The sequence below is a fragment of the Corvus hawaiiensis genome, chromosome 3, assembly GCF_020740725.1.
Source record: "Corvus hawaiiensis isolate bCorHaw1 chromosome 3, bCorHaw1.pri.cur, whole genome shotgun sequence".
Lineage (NCBI taxonomy): Eukaryota > Metazoa > Chordata > Aves > Passeriformes > Corvidae > Corvus > Corvus hawaiiensis.
Window position 1 is genome coordinate 87,320,157 of NC_063215.1, and position 16,480 is coordinate 87,336,636.

Consider the following 16,480-nt stretch of genomic DNA (forward strand, 5'->3'; position numbering starts at 1 on the left):
CATAGTCAACTTTTAATGGAGAGAGAAAAGGACGAAGGATTTGGGCTCAGTTAGATGGAGAGACTGTTTTTTAACTCACTTGTTATGTTTGAGGTCATGTATGCACAAAGCATACAGGAAAACATATGATGTCCATATTAGCAGGAGCCTTGGTGGATGTGGCTTAATATTGTGTTCTGTGCTGCAGTTCATCTCTAAAGCCCCAACTCTGGAGAAGGTTTGGAGACATTAGAATAACTTTCTCTTGACTTTTGTCTAGTAGCCTTCTGTGATACTTGTTTCTTTCCTAGATTTTTATTGAGTGGAAGATAAATCCTAGGCACAGTGTGCCATGTGTATTGTCAGCAACCCAGAAGGTGTTTTTGCTCTCTCCTGTAAAGGAGACTATCTCTGAACTATTGCAGGTAAAGTAATGGCAGAAGACTTGCTCCCTTTGGGTGATGCTTCTGGTCTAGTGTTTGACTTCTGCAGGTGCCTAGTAGAAATTCTGAAGAATAGGCTTAATTTAACTAAGCTGTGGTGTGAAAAAGCAGTACTTGTTACCTGTCAAATCTTCTGGGAGAGACTGGCCTGCCTGATATCTGCAATCCTCTTCCACAGATTAATTTCCTGACATGCACAGGTTCCTGGCAATGCAGTAGCCTCTTCATAGATTTTCTTCAAGATGGAAATTGATAATTTTGTTTCTCCTCTGACATGTCTGGAGTGTTGTACAGAAGCTACTGAAGAGCTGCTGTAAGTCATTTTGATACGCAGAAAGGGTTGGGTGTACTGAAGTGCTGAGAAGTATCAGGTGTCTTACTTTGTCTAATTGGAGGGGGGAACCAGGAAACTCAAAAGGCTTGGTTTATAGGTTACAGAATGTTCTATTCAACTACTACTTTATGAAATTACTAATTTACTCATCCCAATGTGATCTTCGTGTTGTTCAGGCTCAGAGTGAGCACCTTGAGACCTGGAATGGGGTGGCAGAGCAAAGTACCTCTCATGTTTGCAAAGCCCAGAAACATGTTGCCTTTATGGCTGGTTGTGACTTCCCTACAGACTGATTGTTGGCCTGAAGAGGTCTGTACAGAACATAAGCATCAGTGCTTGAATTCTTCACTCTATTTTGGTATGTGAAATTGAATGGTAATCATGAAGTGTGAGGGGAACACCAATATCTAGGAGGCTAACAGCCTGTCCCCTATGCCCCAAAATCACCAGAGGTGCTACTGCTGTTGTGGAAGGAGCCAGACTCTGTAAAGCACTTACACTTCTCCTAAGTCACCTCCAAAAGGATATTGGTACACCTGTGGATGGATTACAAATAAAATACACAGCTATGTATGACTAGATCAGTGATAATCAGGTCAATCTCCATCTTCCTCCTTCAGTCCTATTCCTCCCAAATAAAAATGTTCTGCTGTACGAAGCTTTTAGTTTTTATCCCTTGGGATGGGAAAATTAAAGGTGTAGTATTTGGTCTAAATTATTTAAAATAGCAGTTGGTATTTGCTTTTGTCAGATGCTGTGATGCTCTAATATACTGCCCTTTTCATTACTGTTTCTTAATGAAGACAGATTCTTCAAGTACCATTTGAAATGCATCACTCTAAGAATAACAAAAAGATCCCATTCCTTTTAAACTCAGTGACACCGCAGGCAGAGTACACTCTGGGAAAAAGAGAACACAGGATACTATTATGTGCTGTTTACAATGACACTATTATAAATTGCACATCAAATAAATTAAGATGTGTTTGTAATGGACTTCTTTCAAAAAGCCCTAAATCCTTAATATGTATGATCTCTCTGAATGAGCTACAGAGCATCACAGATGGCATGGATGCCTTTCAGATAGAAAGGTAGGCAGAAACATCCTGTTCAAACAGTATTTCAGAAAATGAAGTTCCAACACATTTATTGTTGTGATAGATGTGCTTTGAGCCTAGATCTTGGCAATCCTGTTAATTAGTTGAATTGAGTAGAGGTTGACACAGGAAACTTGAAAAACCTGCATTCAGTTGCACTCAGCTTTGCTCTCTATGGGCTTCCAAGGGGCAGCAATTTTATCTTTTAATTAACTATAGTTAGAGGAGAAACATCTACTAGAAGAAAATTGTCAAATAATTATTCTATAACTATCCAGTATGCTTTCTATTTGTTCATTGCTCTTTGGGGATTAAGACACCTGGGGGTAATGAATGAGGCTATTAAAGCTTTGTAGAATAAAACTGATTTTATTACTAATAAGATGTAATGATAAAGGAATGTTAGCTTAATAGTTTGAACTCTTAACTTAATGGCCTTGCAATAGTAGTGATGGTTTTAAATTGCAGGAAACAAAGCTGGAGTTGGAAACTGCATTTCTTGATTTCTTACTTGTTTTGATACCTAAATGCCATTGGAACCACAGAATGGCTGAGGTCAGAAGGAACCTCTGGAGGTAATCTGGTTCAGCATCCTTGCTGAAGCAGGGCCACTTATTTATTTGTGTGGTAAGGTAACATCAATGCCAATGGGTCATTGAGCAGCCAGAGCTCTTTATTTCCTGATCTGTTTTCCTACTTGCTGCTTATGCTAAATGAGTGGTGGGACATCCTCTAATGGTTGAACAAAGCTTTTGTCTTGCTCATTGCTCCTGTCTTCTTTTGCACTCCGCCATTGTTCATCCCTCTTAATTAGCTATAAACTGAATTTACTGTGGTATTTCACCAATCCGAGCTTTTTTGAGGTGAAAAGATCTAGTAAGTCTCTGTACAGTAGACTTATAATCACCTTGAATTGGACTCAAATAGACCTTTACATGATCACACCAGCAATTAAACATTGAGTAAGGAAATGGGCAAATGAGTACATGGATTAATTTCTTCCCCTACATATTAAGTCTAGAGGAAGCTGTTACATTAGCAGACTTAATTTTCTGTAAAAGAAGCCTTGAGTTAATGCAGCTTTGACTACTTCTGCTTGGTTTTTGCAGAAGGGTGTCACAGACTTTCCAAATTTGAACAGCAGTCTCTTCTTTGGACCTTTACTGTGATCTTCCAGGAGGCTCTTCCTCCTCCTAGGAGGATGATAGAGAGGTGTTTTGGGGTGGGGATTTTTGTTGTTTGTTTTGTTTTGAGGGGTGTGTATGGTATATTGTAGGGAAACTCTTTGAAAACCTGGTCAGAATAAATTGTTTTTCAACAGAAGATTAATTTCTGTGTCAGGATGGGTGGGAAGTACGTGCTTTCAGCTACAGAAAGTAGTTGTGGTCCTCTTTGGGGATAGGACTCAAACTTCCTTACATGGGAAAGGAAAGAGGAGAACGTGGGTAGCAAGCTGTCCATCCTGTTGCTGTGGTAGTCGTGGTTAGTCTGAGCCATCAAGGGAGAGGTGCCATCCAAACAGTGGTTGTTGGTGACAAGGAATCTGCGAAACTCTAACTTGTGGCTTGCTCACAAGCTGTTGTTCTTTGTTGAATTTTCTTTTTAGCTCACACGGTGTTTGTGCTTTCAAATAAAGGCTTTCTTCCAGAACCAGAAAATGGAATAGTCAGGTGAGAAAAGAAGCAGAGGTGTCTCAAGATCTGTGTTAAATGTCTTTGTGGCCCCTCATCAAGCCTGGTGGAACATCTTGTAGCTCATAGATGATAAGAAATGGCCAGATTTGGGCCTTGGGGAAGTGTTTCCTTCTTTCTTTTACTGTCTTGCGTGGACATACTTAAAATTATCTTGCTCTCTTCATTTTGGGGAGATTGAGTCAGGTGAGTAACATTCCTGTGGGTTTACATATTAATTATTGAGTAGGGAAATGAATTGCAGTGTTGCCTTACCTTTTGCATAGGAAGTAGGAGCTGTTGTCACTCTTGCTTTTAAAAATGTGTGTGTGGCTATAATCCATTTGGTAAGATGACCCCTTCCAAGTACCTATTATGGGGAAGGAGTGGTAGTGCTTTCCTCCACTTAATTCACCAAGTCTGGGTGTTTGAATACTACTATGATGGGTGCCTTGGAAATATCTGTAATAGCTACAGAAAGCAGTAGAGGATGAACTGCTTTTTATATTGAGTCAAAGTTGAAGGATGGTGTTTGTCTGAAAATGCTCTCGGTTCCTGTATAATTGATTGCTGGTGGAGAAGGGGTTACAGCTGCACAGGAGACATCTTCATCAGTGAGACTACTTGTACTATTAAACACTATACTCTTCTTCAGAGCCAGGCACTTAATAACAAACCAAGCTGTCAAGTAGTATGCTACACATACTACTGAGGGAGCTTGAAGGCTGTAATACTGGGAGAACAAAGCTAATGTAAACATCATTTATGGTTCATGAGGTTAACTTTCTACTTGCTTAAGCTTTCAATAATTAGTTTCTTTCATGTCTATCTTTTGTATTGCCCATTTGCATGTAGAGTTCTGGGGTTTGGCAGCTTGGTTCACAGCTTGGCTTTAAGCTTTGCTGTGTTGTCTTTCCCCTGTTGTCTTTGAAAATAATCTATAGTTTTTCTTCAACAGAAAGACTTACAGTTCTCTGTAATCATAGCTTTGCCATTATGGCTGAGCTGCTTGGCATAATGCTGAAGTAAAGCTTTAAAGAAAATTCACATGTTTGAGTAATTCATGAATATGCCTGTACTGTATGGGGAAGGAGAGAGCCTTTGTACTGACTGAGCAAGCAGAAACTAAATTTCCAGTTAGTGTGCTAGAAAAATCTTGCATAAAAATTCTAAATTCCAAATATTTTCTCGTGTCCCCAAATTGCATCTGAGATGGTGGTCTTTATGTTGATGCTACTTTATGGCCTCTGGAGTTTTTTTGGGTTTTTTTTAATTTATAGCTCTTCTTATTCTTCCCTCTTTCTCCTATTTTTGTCATGCTGGAGATATTTGGAGCAAAATCAAGTTGTGGAGAAAACAGATATATTATGTTGTCCAAAGTATCTGTATCCTGCTCAATGGACAGCTGGGATCAGCACAGAAGAAAGGTATTACGTGAAAGACAGCATGAGCAGCAGACTATGTCACTGGGAAATGAGAAGATAATTCCACAGCAAATTTGTGGCAAGCTTGGAACACTGTCAAGTATGAGATGACAGGCAGCCGACATGGAAATATTCAACTTCCACTACTGTTGTGACTTAAATGCTTTGTGCTTATTTTGCAATGCTTATCTTTTATTTAGTTTTATGATCCAAACTGGAAAATAAACTATTTGAACAGTTAGGAATGGAAAGTGTCAGCCTCCCTTGGTCTTGATTAAATCATTTTCTCTTTAGCCGCCTTTTCCCTCTCATCTGTCTTTTCCTCCACTCTGGCGCCTTCTTAAGTTTTTGACCATTTCTGGTCCAAGTAATCTGACAAGAGAAATGTTCTGTGGGTTAGTGTCCTTTCCATTAAAAGTTCTGGTAGAAACAAAGCAGACAAGCTGGCCTGTCTGCTGTGTGTTTGTCCGCTTGCCCAAGCTGCTCATCTAATGGGCCCCTCCAGGGAGCATGTCCCAGCTCTGGCCAGTGTTGTCTTCCTGTCCTCCATGTAGTGAATTGCTGCCTTTTTTGGCTGTGTTGTTTCCTCCCTTGAATTCCATGAAATGGATACTACTGAACAACTCCAGTTAAGATGGAGATTTTTAGGAAGTTCCCCCCTGCTTTTTATATAGTGGTTAGCCTACAGAGATATTTGGGCTCACCTGGAGCCTCACTAAATTGTAGTGATGAACATTTGTGCTTCTTTTGGTTTTGAAAAACTAATAAAAATGTTCTTTTGTCTATTTTTTCCCCTCCTTTTTAAAACACTCAGCATAGCTGAATCATTTTGGAGACAAGAATTGTAAAAGATTTAACTTCATGATTTTCTGACTTGCTCATTTTAATAATTGGAGACTGTTGTATGGAGGATGTTGCAGGATGTTTGCATGCACAAGGACTTACTCACTGCATCTGAATAAATCTTGGTTACTGTAAAGGAGGAGGTCTAAGTGATCTGAACCGAAGCTGTTCCTGCAGGTTGTTTAGAACATGAAGTTTTTCGTTTCTGCTGTTTCCAGCCTGTTTTTGGACCTGACCTTTCCTTCTTTTCCACTTAGTATTTCTAATTCTACCTGGGTAATAAGTGTTTTTACTTAGGTAGTGGTGTTTGAGCAGAAACTTCACATACAGTGGCTTATTTACCTATTTTAAATCTAAGTGTTTCAGTGAACTTTCTGCCCTCATAATCTACAATGCTAAAGCAAAAACGATGCTTGAGGTGGAAAAGGGACTGTTGTCTGTAGTACAGCAGTGTGCTTCTTTAGTAGCTGCAAGGAGAAGGTGTGTTTTTTTTGGGCAAGGTGTTCAGGCATGAAAGCTTTTATCAATCTCTAGAAGCAGATGTGATCTATAGCCCTGATACTGCAGCACTTCCATCTACAGATTTTGACTTGTTTACCCAATTCATTCCTTCTAACTGGAAAAGTAAAAAAAAAAGTAAGCTACCATCTACAGCTGCAAAGCTGAAAGAGTAAAAATGGCATGAAAGGAAAAAACTACCATACAAAAAGCACAAATACTTTTAACTTTGAGGTCATAGTGATGCTGATAGTGTCCCCAATACCCCCAGCTCTGCAGGTGTCTTCTTAGAACTTAAACTGTTCTTGTAGGAAATGGAAGTGGTGGCAACAAGTACAAACCAACAGTTTCAAAAATGCTAATGAAGATAAAACTCTCTAACAAGTCTGCATAATCTGAGGCTAAGGGACTACTGGCTTCTTTATCAGAAACCAACTTAATGGCAGTGGGGTGGAGGAGCCTGGACTCTCCTTTGCAGGTCTCCACAACAGTGTGGCAGTACCTAATGGTAACAGTCTTTGAAAAATTCAGTTTCTCTCTGTACTTCTTAACCTTTTAATCTGGTACTCATCCACCAGTATTGTGAAAAGACTGAAAAATTATCTAACCTCGTAAATATTAACCAACCTGTTACTGTGGGAAAATTTAGGCAGATACAATTTTAATTACTTCAGATCGATCTTATTAATTAAAATTATTGTGACATACTTCATGTTTTGCAAGGTAGTTGCTCTTAAGCAAAGTCATTTGCGTGGTTAATTTTACTCAGACTCAAAATAAGTGAAGACCTCAATACTGAGGGTGATCAACCACAGTAGCAGCTTGCCTAAGTGTGCAGTGGATTTTCGGTCACTTGGGGTCTTCAAATCAAGATTAGATCTGTTTCAGAATGGTGTTTTCTGGCCAAGCTGGCATGTGTGAGGTGGATGCAGCAATTGTTGTGAGGCTCCAGAAGGTGCTGTGTGGGAAATTGATGAGTTTATCATGTGAGTCCTTTGGCCTCAAGGTCACCATGGTTGCAAAAGATGAAAAATCATGACCTGTGTGGTAGGGAGTGTAGATGACGAAAATTTAGGGGGACTGTTGTTGAAGTCCTCAAGTCTTTGCTTCTTTTAATACATTTTAATACATTTGACTCCTAGCTTAACATTTTGATACTGGTAATTCAGTTTTTATGCTATCCAGGATTTTACTTACTACTCAATTCTAAGATGGTGGAAAATTAAGAGTATTCTTATGTCTCCCTGTGAGCTGTGCTGCATTTGTCTCTGCTTCACAGCAACACTTAGCCTGTCAAATATTTTTCCTGCTTAATTTTACCTCTGAGAGTAAGGCTGTTGGGCTTGCGGTTGCTGATGGTATGAGTGCATCATAAGGCATAAAGAGAAAAGGGGAGTGAGGCATGGGGGAGAAAATCACCACCTTTCTCTGGGGACAGAGAAAACACTGCTTTCAGCAGTGGTGCTGGTTTATACTGCTTTAAATACTGATAGGTATGCTATCAGTGCTTCAAAAGTACATTTTAAGGATGAGCTGACATGAAAACGTAAGTCTTTTGCAGAGCAGGTTCACTCAGAAAGAAAACTTTTCTTCTGAAAATACCTGTCAAGCCAAGCCTCTGCTATTTAAGTTCCTCAGTTTTTTCTCTAGCATCTTCTCTGGGAATGTATTCTGTTCCGACAAGTGCTGCTTGATTTAAGGTTAATGTCTGGTGGGGAAATATGTAGCTGTGAAAGTACTAACATGGAATGAGTGTAATTCCTTTAAGTGACCTATCCATTTTCAGCTTTATTACTGCATGGTCACTGCTTCCCTCAGTGCTTTTAAAATTGGAGCTGAGGGGAGGGGAAGCTTTGTGCACAACTTTACCTTCCGCAAAATGAATAATTTGGGGACTTGATTGGAGGGGCAGCTCTCTCTTGTGTTTCCGTTTGTCCAGGCTGGATAGCTTACTTGAAGCTCCCTGCATGTTTTTCTTTGCTTGCTTTACTAAGTTGATTCTCCGTTGGGCTTTATCCTGTCTCTTGCTTTCTGAAAACAAGTGTGCTTACAGCTGGAACAGCAATCTTCCTCTGTTGCTCGCCTTCCCCTTTATTTTGAAAGTGTCCCTAAGGAAAAGGGGCAAGAAATGGAAGTCCCGTCAGCTTTAACATTAGCACAATTGCAGTTCACTTCTGTAGCTTAAACCACAGTCCTCTTTAGCTGCATATACCTCTGAGAGTAAGGGAAGGAAAGAAGGAATGAGGTGGAGGCAGGCTGATTTCTGTGGAGAGTTATGACTGTTTTTCAAGCTATCTGACTGAAGTAAAGAAGTAAGATCCAGCCACGGGTCTGGTGAGGATAGTGAATGAGGAGAATACACTGATTGCCTGTGTATTGAGAAAATAATGTAATGAGATCCCAACTCATGAAGATCAAAGCCTGCTAGAAGTGGCCTGAAGATGGGACAGGGATAAACTTTTGAAAAAATAGAAGTTAGATCTTGCATCTGAGTTCCTCTCTTCTGTTACTGTTTGGGGACAAAAACATTGTAGCTTGTGGGGTTGCCTTGCAAAGCTAATGCATAGATCCTTTGCTACTGATTCAGCTGTAGCCAGAGATCCTGGCACTGACTGCACAAGAAGGACTGCATATTAGTATTTGAATATTTGATATGCAAGGTTAATGCAGCGGATTTGAGGAAAGACCTGAGCTGATTCCTGTAGCAGTAGGGTGGTTCATAAGTTGCTTTGCAGTCCTAGAGTAAGGAAAGTCTGTGGTTCAACTTGACCTGTCTGTACTTCTGTAGTCAGCTTCCCTGGCTCAGAGGGATTGCAGGAAAACTGGGAAGTAAATCTCTTCTGGATAAATTTGTCAAGCACTTCTACTTTTTAGGATTTGGAAGGCAAACAGATGACGTCTGGTGAGCTTTGCTGGCAGAACTTCTCTGTATGCTCTGCCCTCAAATGTGTCATAACTATTGATGAAAGCGCTGGCAGTTTGTGAAGGTGCTACATATAACTGCCTTGGCAGGGACGAGGCACACGGCAGATAATGGGACAGTGAACCTTGAGCCAGTGTGACAATGAGCTGCTGAGGGACTTAATTTGCGTTTGTTAAAATTGGAATAAACTACTACCCTCAACTAGGACCTAAAAGCAATACAGATTTGATTGCATTCTACTCTGGCAATCTCTAAACGATAGTAGATGCAGAACCCATGAAATTATATAGAGCAGTTTTTGGGTTTGTGTGTGGTGTTGTTTTTAAAATAGCTTTGTGGTGATTGTTTTTCTGTTGAGTATTTTTTTAACTGGAGAGCTAAGTTTGTTTACAAATAAGTGTAGATGGGAATGCTTTCAGAGAGAAAAAGGTTTGTGAAGGTTAATTTGTCTGATTTATTTGGTTGTTTGTTTTTTCTTCTTGTTGAGCGTATTGCAGGGATTGCAGTGATGGTATGACAAACTGATGACCAGGCTTACATTGCTACAGGATTTGTGATCTTGGAAAAAATAGCTACACTCTGCACCACAGGTCTTTAAGAAGAGTGACTGTTAAATAGTAATTTGAAAAGCTGGGGGAGCTTAACTCTTTTGGGATGTTTTGGTATGGAAAGTGAAAAGATTTAGAGTTTTTCCTGCCTAGTGAAAATACAGATTATTTACAATGAAGTGATGCTCATTTAGTCCCTGAGGTTGTGAGGAAGATTACTCTTAGATTTTTTTTGGTGGTGATTTTTTTTTTTCTGGTGGTAACTTTTTTTTTTTTTTTTACTTGAAAACTCAAGTTTTGCAATTCCATGGCTCTGTGGAACTGCCAGCTCAGTGTGTCCCTCTGCTCATCCAGCTCTGGGACCGGCCAATTACTGGGGTACAGAGAAACCAATCAGTTATAAGCATAAGATAAAGATCCTTTTAAATGTGCTGGGTTCAGTATGTCCTAAGGAACAGCTTAACTAAATGCATTTTAAACCTCTGCAAGAGGGGCCAGAAGTCCAGCTTTGACAGATGTTCTTTAGTTTGTTTTGCTTGAGCAGCTTAGAGATGAGTCAGTTGTCCAAATGTAGGCATCTAGAGCTGCTCAAAACTTCTACAGTATTCAAGACCCTGTATGGGACTAATGGATGTGATGTAGGATACAGGGGAAGCCTGTACCTGTCTGTAGGTGTGGCAGGAGACAACACAAGGGACACATCTATGGTGAAGGGAACTATAGGTACCTATGATCAGGCATTTGAATTCCACCCTAAACCTCCTCAGCTTTTTTTAACCATATATATCCCTCATTTTCCCTCTGTTCCATCTGATAGTACATGATTGTGATGTCTCTCAGGTGTCTGTACTGGGACCAGTGCTTTTAAATGTCTTTATTAATAGATGGTAGTGGGATTGAGTGCACTCTTGGCAAGTTTGCAGGTGACACTAAGCTGAGTGGTACAGTGGATTCACTGGAGGGAAGGGGTGCCATCCAGAGGGACCTTGACAGGCTTGAGAAGTGGGCCCATGTTCAACAAGGCCAAGTGCAAGGTCCTGCACCAGGATCAGGAGAATCATCAGTATCCACGCAGGCTTGGTGGAGAATGGATCAAGAGCAGCCTTGCAGGTAAGGACTCGAGGGTGCTGGTGTATGAGAAGCTGGACATGAGCTGGCAGTGTGCCCTCACAGCCCAGAAACCCAGCTGTATCCTGGGCCGCATCCAAAACTGTGGCCAGCAGGGTGAGGGAAGGGGGTCTCCCTCTGCTGTTCCTGTGACATCCCACCTGGAATGCTGCATCCAGCTGTGAGGTCCCCCAATAAATGAAAGAAATAAACCTGTTAGACTGGGTCTGGAAGAGGGCTGTGGAAGTGATCTGAGACTTCTACAAAGAAAGGCTGAGAGCACTCAGATAGTTCAGCCCAGAGGAGAGAAGGCTCTGAGGAGACCTTATGGTGGCCTTTCAATACTTAAATGGGGCTTATAAGAAAGGTGGAGAGAGACTTTTTACCAGGGCTTGTAGTGTCATGGGACAAGGGGTAGTGGTTTTAAACTAAAGGAGGGTAAAATGATTTTAGATAGAAAAAATTACTTTGTATGAGCATTATTGTGGTGAACCACTGGAACAGATTGCTCAAAGAAGTTGTGCATGTCCCATCCCTGGAAGTGTTCAAGGCCAGGTTAGATCGAGCTCTGAGCAACCTGATCTGTGTGAAAGATGTCCCTGACCATAGCAGGGGTATTAGAACTAGATGATCTTTAAATGTCTTTTAACCCAAACCATCCTATGATTCTGTGTTACTACACAATTTTTAATGAAATGATGAGTTGCTCTTCCAGTAGCCTAGGCTGAATTTTGTTTCTAAATCTGTAAGGGTAGATATGAAGTGCTGTTCTCATCATCAGCTTTGTAGCTTCTGCTGCTCCTGCAGTGTTCTCAGCTTTGCCTTTGTTCATTCCTTAATGTTTCCAGAGCTATACGTTGTGTATCTGTCTAAAAATACATTTTCAACTATTATGTTGTGCTTGCTCTGTTGTACAACTGCATCAATAAAAGTCCTCTGCTAAAGAGCACTTCAGAAGTGTATGTCTAGATTTGCAATGCACAGTAAAATCTCCTTGTATGATAACGTAATTCTCGTGAGTGCTGTATGCTGTCTCCCACTAAAATTGTTGGACTGAGTTCTTCTCTCCAAGAGTTTGTGAGTTATAGTTGCTTCTGAATTTTGCATTTTTCTTCTGTCCCTCTGCGTGGTTGCTCAGTAGTTTTCTTCTGGCGTTTTTGAGTGGCTCATGTAGTACATCCTTGACAGGAACACTTACCAGAAAGGATGAAAGACATTGTAATGAAGGTAACATTTTCTGGTAACAGCAGCTGCCAATCTAAATGTGTACCTGCTTCAACGGTGAGCATAAGGATTCATGAGTCCTACAGTCACCAAGGACGAAAATCTTTCCAGGCTGGGAAAGTTCTGCATGGGACAGAAAAACTCTGCAGGTAACTGTTCTTGTCTCAGGTCTGTCCGCCACTGGAGACAGAAATATTAGAAACTTGAACCCTATGAGCAGAGGTTTGCACCACGTTTTCAGACTATCATACTTGACCTACGGGAGTTTGGTTTTATTTATTTATGTTTCTAGATGATGCTAAATTTTGTAGCATGCTGAAATATTACGCTTTACTTTATTCCCTTTATTTTGAAACTGTATACTATGCAAGTTGATTTAGGTCTTTGTAAGTTTGCTTTGACATCTGTGTCTCTGAATGCCAAATAATGTCTTGATCCAGAAAATGATAGGGGCCAAGAGATATTTTTCTCATTGAGATGCACCTTGTCAAAACAAAAATTTCAGGGTTGGGAAAACTGGTTATTTTCAAAGCACAAGTGAAAGATCCCAGGACAGACCTGGAGTGTTTGGTCCTGGAATGGAAATCCTTGTGGTTAGGGCTGAACTCTCCTGCCTGCTCAGACAGTTTATGTATTTGGAATGATTTGTGGAACAATCAGTCAGCTGAACTGGGAGCTCCCTGTGCAGAAGTACCAAGAAACAGGAATACGCCTCAAATCAGTTTTGGTTTTGTTCTTTAAAATGCCTTATCTGAGATTCTGTGCAGAAGCATTCTGCATTTCCGGACCTTTAGGAGATGCCTGTGCTTATTCTTTTTTCCTTGATCTAGTAAGAACACATCTTAAGAATGGAGGGGGTGGGAGAGGGGAACGGGGTGGTGGTGATAAATGCGCTTATAGGTGCTGTTATAGGCTGCTGTGGAATTGAGCCCAGCCAAACCTTTCTTCTGAAGCTGTGCAGGTGTGTAAAAGGAAAAAGAAAAAGGAATGAGGGCAGGCAGGCCATGAGGGACCATGTGGTGCACTGGTTATTTTCAGCTGAGAGAGAGAGGGTAATGCTGAGATTCAGCCACTGGTTTAAAAAAAACAGAACAACAGCAACAAACAGCACCAAAAGAAAAAGAAATTTGGGCTGAGCAGCTCTGAAGAGGCAGACGGAGGAATGTCTTTTCTGTGCATTGATCGTGTGTGTCTGATGAGAGCTTCCTCTTGCAGCTTTGAGTTCCAAAGCTTAATGTCATGAAACTTGAAGTGAGTGACAGAACAGAGAGGTTTCCATGCTTGGACAGACAGTGAAACACTGTTCTCAAGATTCGCCTTTATCGAAGTCCTGAACCTTTTTGTTTTTCTTGAAGGACTTGTGAGTACTAAGCTGCTGCAGCCTGAGAGCAAGAACAGCTGGCAGGTGTCACCAGGGAGTTTCTCCCTGAATTTGGTAGCTCCTTTTGAGGAAGCTCATTTGTTGCATTTCACTAGCAGGGAGGATGCTGAAAGGTTTCTTTTTCTGGTGCTCTTGAGCTTCTGAAATAATTGGTCATTAGTAACTAAGGAACAGAAGTATTTACAGGAAAAGCTCCTAGAAGCTGGCTTCCCTCTGAATGATAAGTTGTTTTGATCCTGTTTGTTTTTTTCTGAAGGGTGAGGAATTTGTACAGAGTGATCCAACCACTGACAAAGTATCTTGTAAAATATGAGTTGGGAAGCATAATTAATATTATATCATCTGATCAGTCAAGCAGCCCTACAGAAGGGATTGAGAGTAATGACTTTATCTCAGAGGGTCACTTAGTGTTGCATAATGTCAAATGAGTACATTAAACTTGATACTGGGCAACGTAATGTGGCAAGAGAATGTGATAAATACAGAAATCTAGGGAATGTCAGTCCTAAAGTGTGATCTGATTTATGATCTCTGTAAAAGGGTACCTTTAATGATACTACTTTTGAATTACCTATAGTAGAGACATAATTTTTTTTGATGTACCTTCTTCTTTGGCATAGCTTCAGTTCTTAAAGGAGAGTAACTGAACTGTGAGATGTTGCATGTAGTGGATTTAGATTAACTTATTACACGGAAGTTGAACTAAATAGTTATAAAATTGGGTTGAATATCATCTCTTTGGGAGAGTGAGGGTTGAACAATAAAGCCTTCTCCCACACTAACACCCTTCCAGAATGTCTTTTTGGTCTTCCAGAAGCATTGTACTTGAAGGACTGATCCTCGACAGAATTGTTTTATCATGGGGTGAACAGTGATTCAAAGGACTCTGTTAATACCAAGTTCAGTACTGGGTGTTTTGGCTTAGTGTTTAGTTTGGACTTTTATTTTTCGCAACAGCTGAGGAAACATAACTGTTCTTAGAAACAAGTGGTTGGAGCAGCTTGACAAGTTTGTAGTAATACCAGACAAACTGAATCTTGATCTTGAGTGATGGGCTTGGGGGTATAGTAACAGCATCCTTCCAGTCATGTGCTTTCATATTTACTTCAAGTTAGAATTGGAGAAATGTGATGACAAATTTCAGGGGGAGATAAATTTGTTCTGTGAATGGTTAGTGCTGTTGCAGAGTTCTGCTGTGCTACAGCCTCTGTTTTTAAATTTCTGCTCCCAGAATGCTTTTGTGGCAAGCTGAAGCATCTTGCTGCATGGGAAAGCACTTTCAGGAGGGTGGCTATACTTAAGCCCCAAACAAATGAATTCATCTAAGCTTGAAACCTGGAAATCATTCTTTCTTGAACATCCCAATAAATGCAAGATGATATTGGATTCCAGCAAATCTTTGTGGGGTGGTAGTGTTGTGTTCTGTGCCATTTGGGCTGTGATTTTAGGACAAAACTGTAAATTCAAGCTTATGTCCATGCTATGAATTCAATAAACATATTAGGTGACCACTGTGTTGACTTTCATTCACAGAATCACAGAATAAGCTGAGTTGGAAGGGACCCACAAGGATCATTGAGTCCAACTCCTGGCCCTGCACAGCATTATCCCAAGAATGACACCACGTGCCCGAGAGTATTGCCCGAACACTTCTTGAGCTCTGCCAGTCTGGTGCTGTGTCCATTTCCCTGGGGAGCCTGTTCCAGTGCCCAGCCACCCTCTGGGTGAAGATCCTTTTCCTCATATCCAACCTAACCCTCCCTTCACACAACTTCAGGCCATTCCCTTGGGTCCTGTCACTGGTCACTACAGAGCAGAGATCAGTGCCTGCCCCTCCTCTTCCTCTCATGAGGAAGCTGTAACTGCAATGAGGTCTCCTCTCAGTCTCCTCCAGGCTGAACAGACCCAGTGACCTCAGCTGCTCCTCACACGGCTTCCCCTCAAGGCCCTTCACCATCGTCACAGCCCTCCTTTGGATGCTCTCCAATAGTTTAATGTCTTTCTTATATCGTGGTGACCTAAACTGCACACAATACTCAAGGTGAGGCTGCACCAGTAAATCAGATTTCCTTTTATGACCAGGTAACCCACCTGGTCGATCAAGGGAAAGTTGATGTAACCCTTTTGGATTTCAGTGAAGCTTTTGATCTCATCTCTCACAGATCGTTTTGCACAAAAGTTTGAGCACACAGCTGGATAAACACATCATGTGATGGGTGAGCAACTGGCTCACAGGTCAGGCACAAAGGGTTACAGGGAATGAATTGACATCAGACTGGGGACCTGTCACTAGAGGGGTTCCTTGGCCCGTTGCTCTTCAGCATCTTCATAAACAGCTTGGACACAGGACTGAAAGGGATACTAAGCAAGTTTGCAGATGGTAGAAAACTAGGAGGAGCTGTTGATTGGAGAGAGGCCCTGCAGAGACCTTGACAAATCAGAGGGCTGGGAAATCACCAACCATATGAAGTTCAACAAGGGAAACTGCCGAATTCTGCACCTGAAATGAGGCAACCCTGGAAGTGTGGACAGACTGAGGAAAGCAATGCCATGGGTTCTGGTTGACGGAAAGTTGGACATGAGTCAGCAGTGCCCTGGCAGCCAGGAGGGCCAAGCATGTCCTGGGGTGCAGCAGGCACAGCATCGCCAGCCAGGCAAGGGAGGGGATTGTCCTGCTCTGCTCTGCACTGATGTATTGATGCAGACCTGTAGCTTATGTTACATAAAGGATGATTTAATAAGGTGTGTATTGTATGTGAAAGAATGTTATGAGTCAGAAGGAGCATAAGGCTGGTAGTGTGTAGTCTTCACCTATCTTGGACTTAGTTGCTGTGCTGCTCCTGAGCAGAATAGCCTTGAAATAATGTGTTGCTTTGGGCTTTTCAAAAAGGGCAGTGAAGTTTAAAAGCAACTCACTAGTGCCCTTCTGAGCTAAAAGGCAGTAAATATAATCTGAATCCTCCTCTCACAAGGTAGAGATGCCAGCATTACTACCCAAGGGAAGAATAC

At 41.3% G+C, this 16,480-nt stretch overlaps 1 protein-coding gene across 1 annotated transcript in view; it reads left to right on the top strand.

The window, feature by feature from the left end:
- The window catches only part of GLP1R (glucagon like peptide 1 receptor), an 81,791-nt gene that overhangs the window by 8,066 nt on the left and 57,245 nt on the right, over nucleotides 1–16,480 (top strand). The window lies entirely within an intron of this gene.